The sequence below is a fragment of the Carlito syrichta genome, unplaced genomic scaffold, assembly GCF_000164805.1.
Source record: "Carlito syrichta isolate Samal-C Ts95f unplaced genomic scaffold, Tarsius_syrichta-2.0.1 Scaffold303160, whole genome shotgun sequence".
Lineage (NCBI taxonomy): Eukaryota > Metazoa > Chordata > Mammalia > Primates > Tarsiidae > Carlito > Carlito syrichta.
In genome coordinates, this window is record NW_007247256.1 from 215699 (window position 1) to 224360 (window position 8662).

Below are 8662 nucleotides of genomic sequence, written 5' to 3' on the forward strand. Positions count from 1 at the left end.
CCGAATAAAAACACAAAGTACAGAATGCTAGCCAGAGTGGTATCTGAGGCAAATATTGGGTATGTCTGCAACTTTCAGCTGTATTATGAAAAAGGTGACAAATTAGAAAAGACCCTTTAACTTGTGCTTCATGACAGAAGTTTGTGGCAATCAGCTTCAGATTTTTTTTTTTCCCACTTTCTCTCATTACGAAAGTGGAAAATTTGCTGGTCACAAACGTGTTAATAGGCCAAAAAGAGTCAAGCCCGCAAATAAGGAGTCACATAAACCCACAAGCAGGGTAAACATGAATAACTATTTGCTAAGTGAATACAAAAGCAAGCAGTTTAGTACACAAACTTAGGAAACTGGGATACAAATTATCAAGACTGCCACTAAAGAAGAGTCAATATCAGAAGTGAATTCTGGTCTTTGGCCAGCCGCTGCTGTGTATAGTAAGACAGAGGCAAACCTGGGCTTGCAGCTTGCCGAGAAATAGGAACAAGAAGACCAAGGAGCTGGGAGTGGGGGAAGAGGAGGAAGGTTCTGGATTATTTTTATACTAACCCCTTGAACCTTCTATTTGTTTCCTTCAGCCCTGAACAGGAAGAATCTGAGGACAAGAAATGCTTTGCTTGATAAAAAGCAAAAGCAAAACTAGTATCTGCAATGTGCTCAGCAAAATGCTAAAAGTGACCAAGACAGACATGTGCCTTCTGGGAAGCACCTACTATATCACATCTCTGTCCCACTCCCTCCCCAAGATGCAGGCAATTAATTCCCTTATTGACATGTAACACTTCTGAAAAGTTTAGTCAAAAAGGAAGAAAAAAAAAAACCTTGGGAAAAATGGCATACTTTTTAAAAGCTCTCTCTCTTCAGACTAAAAGTGTCTGCATTTGAATACATGCAAGTTAAGCCATAAATAAAGCATTAAAAGTATATTAAGTCTTAAAATGAATTTAGTCAGGCAACAGTGAAAAACTTTTTGAGCAAGTTTGCATCTACAGCTTCTTACTCTTTGTGAAACTGAGCTAATAAGCTACTAAAACTTAAAGAACTCGATGTCCTAATCTTTGTCTTTGAGAAAAACACTGAAACAATAATAAAATAACTATGTTTTCTGGATGCTTATAAGATTCCTCTTTAGGGTAAAGCCAATACAGAAAACAATCACTTTCTGAGAAGTAGCTGAATGAAGAAAAAGGCACTGAATATTCTTATAAGAAACTTCTGTGTCGTTTTCTGAGTTAAGAGTCTTTACATCTGTCTTTTGTTGATTTTTTAAAACCATCTTTACAGGCTCCAGGGAACAGAGGCTGGAACCGCATTGGGACCAGCCTCTCCAAACATCAACATAATCATTTGTTTCCGGACTTGGTATACTGCCAAACCCATCAACTTCTCTCATGTACTCTCCTGATGCTGGAGGACTCCAAGCAGGCAAGAAGCAACAGGATTCAGAGGTTGGGTCTTGTAAAGCCATGTCGTCATAGCTGAAAAACTTAAGACTTGGATCCGTGGACCAAATGCCTAAGTCTTTCCCAAAATCTGCATTTTTGGGGGTAGAGATTCAGGTCCCTTCCCAGCACAGTAAATGTGTGTGCGGCCACACTGGAAGACCAAGTAGGTCACAAGTAACCTTAAACAGATTTACATACTCCTTCTTGAATCAAGGACCCTACAGCTTCGAAACTAAATAAATGTTTTCATTGATTATAAGGTAAAAATCTGAATTCACATGCCTCTACCATTCCCCATTTTCCTAACTTCCCACCATCCAGTCCTATCTTTGTTATCATTACTCTTGCCTATAAAGAACAATTACGTCCCCAATCTTTACTAAAAGCACAATGCTAAACAGGTCTGAGTCCTTCCCTTTCAAGGATATGAGCATTATCAGAGAAAAACCAGGATAGCAGGAAACGGCATGACACAGGAGCACAAATAGTAAGAGCCACCTGGGTTCAGAGACAGGAGGAATCAAAACACTAGAACGCTGAAGAGTTCACAGAAGCTGAGTTGAATTTTAAAGAACCCAGAATTTCTCAGAGCAGGGACTCCAAGACAAGGGTGACAGTCTTAACCATGGCACACAAGAAGCAAAATGCAAATTCTGCTCAGGAGACCAGGAGAAGCATACTTTGGTGAAGCAGGGAATTTTAGTGTAAGACTGATCCTGAAATGAAAGCATCACGTCTTATTTTATCCCTGAACCTCTGGCACTCAGCACCATGCCTACAACGTAAAATTGCCTCAATCGACGTCCATGGAAAGAAAAAGTAATCTGGGCTGGGTACTGGGAAATCAGGCTACAGAGGTGTGTAAGACCTTGAATTCAAACAGCCTTAACTTTGACCCAGCAGCTCCCCTGGTAGGGATTCACATCATAGCAGCTTACTGGTCTACCGATTAAAATCACTTTGCTGGCCGGGCACAGTGGCTCAGTCTGTAATCCCAGCACTCTGGGAGGCCGAGGCAAGTGGACTGCCTGAACCCACAGGTTCAAGACCAGCCTGGGCAACTTGGCGAGACCTCGTACCTACAATAAATAAAAAATTAGCTGGGCATGGTAGTGCACGCCTGTAGTTCTGGCTACTTGGAAGGCTGAGGCGGAAGGATTGCCAAAGCCCACCAGGTCGACACTGGAGTGGCCGTGAGTGTGCTGTGAGTGTGCCACGGCACTCCAGCCGGGGTGACAGGGTGAGACTCCAACTCTAAAAAAAATCACTTTGCTCCTCTCTCCCTCAGTTGTACTCACCTGGCAAAGACGCAACCTGGCTATGACCAAAGACTTTGCACCTCTGGGCTGAATCCAGCTGGAGAAAACTAACCGTACTGACCATCTCCCTCAGAATCTGATCACAAGGCAAATGGACACAGCTTCACTGTTGACATCTCTGCACTTCCCAGTAGGCTCACTTTCCAAAAGAAACCTCTCACTTCTCTATCACCTTCCTCTTGGCTCCTTCCTCCTTCATTCGGCCCAGATATCTTCGAGAAAATAGAAGCAATGGAACCAGAACTCTCTCTTCTTTCAACCTGCATCCCACGACCCCCTCCTGCCTTGATGCCCACGTCCCACACCTTCTCCCACTACCAAGTGGGGATGGAAATCCCTGCTGCCTATCAAAAGCCAAGCCCTCCTCCAGTGCTCCCATCCCCGCTTCTCCCTTCAAGTCACCCAAAACGGCTTCTTTCACCTGTGGTGCCCATATACTGCTCATGGAGGACACCAGATGCCAGGCTGTCAAATCCAGCAGTCTGCCTACTCCTCGTCTTTCTGTGCTTGCTCGTTCAGCACCTCTCAACTGGGGCACCCATTCCGGTCTTGACATGCAAACCTCCCTCAGCATCTAGAACCAAATTCCCCCGCTACTGCTCCAGCCTCTCAAGTGGCTCCTTCGTGGTCTCATTTTTGGGCTCCTCCGTGCTCCAGTGTGCTTCTGCCTGGGCCACCTCCTCTTCCCAACCGCACATACTCCCTTTACCCTAAGCAGGCCCATGTTTAAAATGCCACATACAGGCCGGGCTCGGTGGTTCAGCCTGTAATCCCAGCACTTTGGGAGGCCGAGGCAAGTGGACTGCCAGAGTCCCCAATTTCGAGACCTGCCTAGGCAACTTGGTGAGACCTCATCTCTACAATAAATCAAAAATCAGCCAGGCGTGGTAGTGTGCGCCTGTAGTTCCGACTACTTGGAAAGTTGAGGCAAAGGATCGCCAGAGCCCAGCAGGTCGAGACTGCGGTGGCCGGGAGTGTGCCACTGTCCTCTAGCCTGTGCGACAGAGTGAGACTCCAACTCAAAAATATAAAAATAAAATAAAATGTCACATGCAGGCCAGTGGTTCCCAAAGCTCTCTCTTCACTAATTGCCAAATACTGCCTCTCCACTTCAGGTGAACCATTACCACCCCCTACCCTTTTCTCTGGAATGCCATCTCCCCTATTCAACCCAAACTTTCTCTTCCTTCAGGCCATGCTCAAGTCCTAACTTCTCCAGGAAACTAAAATATCTTCCAATGACGCCACAGCCACATTGATCTCTCCTCTTTTCAGGCTTCCTAAAGCATTGAAACAGTCTGCAAAGCAGGATTTATTACTTAATTACAGACATTCTTTAATTGTTCCCTACATGTCTGCTTCCTATGGTGCAAATCCTTTCTCCCCAACTAGGTTTCAATTTAATTATACAAGCATTCCTTTTCCTGGATCCAGTACTGAGCCACACTGAAGATGTCCAAATAATTATATGACAGCAAACAAGCATGTTCTAAAGTAAGAAACCAGCCGGGCTCAGTGGCTCAGCCTGTCATCCCAGCACTTTGGGAAGCCGAGGCAAGTGGACTGCCTGAGCCCGTGGGTTCAAGTCCAGCCTGGGCAACCTGGCAAGACCTCATTTCTACTATAAATCAAAAATTAGCTGGGCATGGTAGCACGCGCCTGTAGTTCCGGCTACTTGGAAGGATGAGGCAGAAGGCTCGCCAGAGCCCAGCAGGTTGACACTGGGGTAGCCTTGAGCGTGCCACTGTGCTCCAGCCTGGGCGCCAGAGTGAGACTCCAACTCAATAATAATAATAATAGTAATAATAATAATAATAATTTAAAAAGTAAGAAAACATGCATTACCCAGTGTGTTTGTCTGAGAAAAACCTGAAAGTTATTTGACAAATTACAAATAATTTTTTCTTTAATTTTTCTTTGTCCAGAATCACCAGGCAATATGGGAAAAATATATTTGAAAAAGCAAGGTTAAATTTGTTAAGGCTGGCCGGGCTCGGTGGCTCAGCCTGTAATCCCACGCCTTTGAGAGGCTGAGGTGAGTGGATTGCCTGAGCCCGCGGGTTCGAGACCCACCTGGGCAGCGAGACCTCATCTCTATAATAAATCAAAAAATCAGCCGGCGTGGTAGTGCATGCCTGTGATTCCGGCTGCTCGGAAGGCTGAGGCGGAAGGATCGCCGGAGCCCAGCAGGTGAGGCTGCGGTGGCCACGAGCAGCCACTGCACTCCAGTCTGGGCGACAGAGTGAGACTCCAACTCAAAAAAAAAAAAAATTTGTTAAAGTTTCCATCAATGAAGTCCCCAGAACTTTTTAAACTGAAAAGCCTATGCAACAGTTCATGGAGGAGGAGGAGAAAGCACAGGAACACATTAAAGAATATATATTTCTGACAAAAAATATTAAGTGCAAGTAAATTTTTGTTCAATTTTGGGGTTAAAATAATAGATGCAATTAAAAAGTCAATACAAAAGTCTTCCTGAGATAATGAGATTCTGGGAACAAATGCAGTCAAGTCAAGGATTTCTGCCAGACCTCTCTTTAAGCAGAATATGGAAATGTGTTGTTCACTAAGACAGTTGAAGGTTCTGAACTTCAGGCTACTGTGAAACCCAGTCCATCTGCTCAATAGAAATGGCCTTATTTTTTATTATTTTTTTTAAATCTATCCTGTCCTTGCCATTCTCTCAGCCCCCATTAATTTTCCTCTCTGCAGTCATCTCACAACTCTCACAACTCAACTGAATATAACTTGCCCACACCAAAAGGATAAAAGCTCAAGCCAGGGAACCGGACTGTTCTTGACTTGGTCCCTATAGCCTCCCTTCTGACCACTCTGGACGCAGGACACTTGCCCTTGACATTCTAGCAACACCAAATGCACAGCATCATAAAACAGACACTGCCCTTTCCAAGCCCGTGGGCATACTGGAGTCCTCCATTCAACCCTCGCTGTTTTTGTCATAGCTATCTTTCTCATCTTTCCAAAATTGGCTCAGGATCTTCAGATCCTCAAGGCCACCAACTGTGCCCCAAGAGGGCCTTGATCGCCCTTCTCTGGGTTCCTTTTACTACATGTGCACCCTGGAAACAGAGCATTTGCCACACTGATCTGAGACTTATTAATGAATCTCTCCCCCCAGATATCTACAAAGGTCGTTTCCAAATAAGGTCACATTCAAAAGTTAGGACTTGGACACACTTCTTTTTTGGGAGACACTGTGCAACCCAGATGCTAATTCACTGAGAACTGAGGCAAGTCACTTCTCTACAGTGACTCTGATTCTTTGCCTAGTAAAATGAGGAAACCAGGCCTGACATACCTTGAACTCACTTCATCCAGAGTAACAGCTTTAAGTGACCCTTAAAATTTCCTGGAGAAGGTAGACCATGTTTTTATCGATTCCTTACTGCATTGCACAGTGTCTCCCAAAAGGAAATATACAAGTCCTAACCTTTGAATGTGACTTTATTTGGAAATAGGGTCTTTGTAGGTGTAATTAAGTAAAGGATCTTGAGGTAAGATTATCCTGGATTTAGGATGAACCCTAAATTCAATGACTGGTATCCTAAGAAGAGAAAGGGGAGGATCTGAGACACAGAAACACACAGGGAAGAAGGCCAGAGGAAAACAGAGGCAGAGACTGGAATGATGCTGTCACAAGCCAAGGAATACCAGAAGCTGAAAGAAGCAAGGAAGACTTCTCCCCTAAAGTCCTCACAGAGAGCATGGCCATGTTGACCCCTTAATTTCAGATTTGTGGCCTTCAGGATTGCAAGAGAATACACTTGTTTCAAGCTATCAAATCTGTGGTCATTTGCAGCAGCCCCAAGAACTAATACATAGTCCAAACCTCAACACCCTACTTATTACCTAGGCGCCACTCAACAAAAAATTGTGTTAAACTAGGAAGGTGACGGTACCTGAAATGCTGGGCAGGAATCTGGGACATGAACCCACATATTAATTCACTATGAGAGCTGAGGCAAGTCAGTTATCTACAGCAAATCTGATTCCTTGCCTACTAAAACGAAGAAAACTGGCCCATAGATCCTCTATCAGGTCTGATATACTTTGAACCTACTTTAGCCAGAACGACAGCTTTAATTGATCCTTAAGTACATAACATCTTCCAGTTCACCAAATTTTATGAATTTTATTTTCATCTAAAGAGGTTTCAGGTGACAAAAAAAAAGGGGGGGATTACAATGACATTTCAAATGCACTTATATTTTAATCAGTTCATGAAAAAAAAGTAGTAAAACAGTTTAACTGATAAACAGCCAGAAAGCAATTTTCCACCCTATCACTTTTTTGGTTTTTTGCAAAGCAACAAATCAACAATTTACAAGTAGTTGATCTAATCCAGCTGGACTTGTTGACATTTTTAGGTCAGAAAAACCGGACCTAAACATGAACCAACGTAAGCACCACTCAGTGACCCAGAACCTAAATGTTTATAACATCACTGCATGATGACTAATTTTTGCAGAGTAACAAAGAGCATTTCCAACACCAACACACATTTCTCCACTTAGACTATAATTAAAGTCCCAAACCCAAAATTTCCACTTTAAAGAATCTGGCTAAGAAATAAATAAATATAACTGCTGCTACCGCCAAATGATAACCTGTTACTAAAAGAGTCAAACAAAACAAAAACTATTTTACCCATCTTCACGCCTCCATAAACAGAAAAATACACACACAGACATAGTTTTCATGTGTTAAATGTTTCCCAGTCCAAAAAATGGAAGAAGTAACAAGGGTTCTGTAATGATATTTATACCTATTCTAACCTATAAATCCTCCTGCTGAATTTGGATGAAATTAAAAACCGTGTTTTAAGTGTTTTCACAGACCCTGCGGCAGCCTTCGCCTTCACGTTTTTATAGTGGCAGCCTTGATTCTTTTTTAGTAAACCAACCAAAACAACACACCAAGCCGAGGGACTCACATTTCAGTCTGACAAAATATCCATTAGAAACACTTAAGATTTAAAACTGTCCAAAACAATTCATTGTTCTGAAAACAAATTCAAGTCACTGGGGCCAACTGTTCGGCTAACCACCAGCAGCACGACGCTTGCAAAGCTGGACCGTGAGTCCTAGCACAAAGTGAGTTACCAAATTTTTTCCTTCCAGGTGGAAACTCGATCCGAAAATCAAAAGTCCCTCGAGTGGGAAGGCTCAACAAACGCACAGTTTTCAGTTTCGAAGTTCCTGGCTATTAAATATGAGCCCTCATGGACATAAAAACGGGACTGGAAAGTAGGTGCCCAGCTTCATCTCCAATGTTCCTAGCCCTTAATGACAATTCTATGTTCAAAGGTGCTCTGTGACTGGAATAAAACGAAGAAAACTAGGAAAACGAAGAGAACTGGAATAAAACTAAAGTACAGCTTGGGGGTTTGGGGATCACACAATGGGACGAACTAGGAGAACTGGAATAAACCTAAGGCACAGCTTGGGGGTTTGGGAACCACACAATGGGACGTTCCTAGCCTTGTTCTGCAAACCCCCTACCAAGTGTAACTTCATTTGCACAGAAGCAAAAGGACTGGCGCCCCTCATCGAGCACGGCGTTTTCTGGAAGCCCGAGCCCTCGATGAATGAGGCTGCACCGCCGCCTGCACGTTGACTTGCATCCTCACGTGGCACCGCGCAGCCCCAGGAGCGCAGCGCCCAGGACCGCGCGAGGCGCGCCCGGGAACCCGAAAACTTTTCTTTGCAAACGAGCGGAGCCGGGAAGCAGCTCGGAGGCAGATTCGCCGGCCTTCGCCCGAATGCGCCCGTGCCCGGCACACGAGCGCTTCCCGGCGCCACTCCCTGCCCGCAGCTCCACACAAAGGCGCGTGGGTGCCGGCGGGACCCCCCCCCAAAGCTGCGCCGAGAGAACCCGGAG

The 8662-nt window shown here is 44.5% G+C and overlaps 1 protein-coding gene across 1 annotated transcript in view; it reads right to left on the reverse strand.

Annotated features, from left to right (window-relative positions):
- The window catches only part of ADGRA3 (adhesion G protein-coupled receptor A3), a 131723-nt gene extending 124056 nt beyond the window's left edge, over positions 1 to 7667 (reverse strand). Inside the window, exon 1 of the mRNA XM_008057941.2 lies at positions 7558 to 7667. The gene's annotated coding sequence lies outside the window, so the exon portion shown is untranslated. The remainder of the gene's footprint in view (positions 1 to 7557) is intronic.
- Between the last annotated feature and the right edge of the window lie 995 nt (positions 7668 to 8662).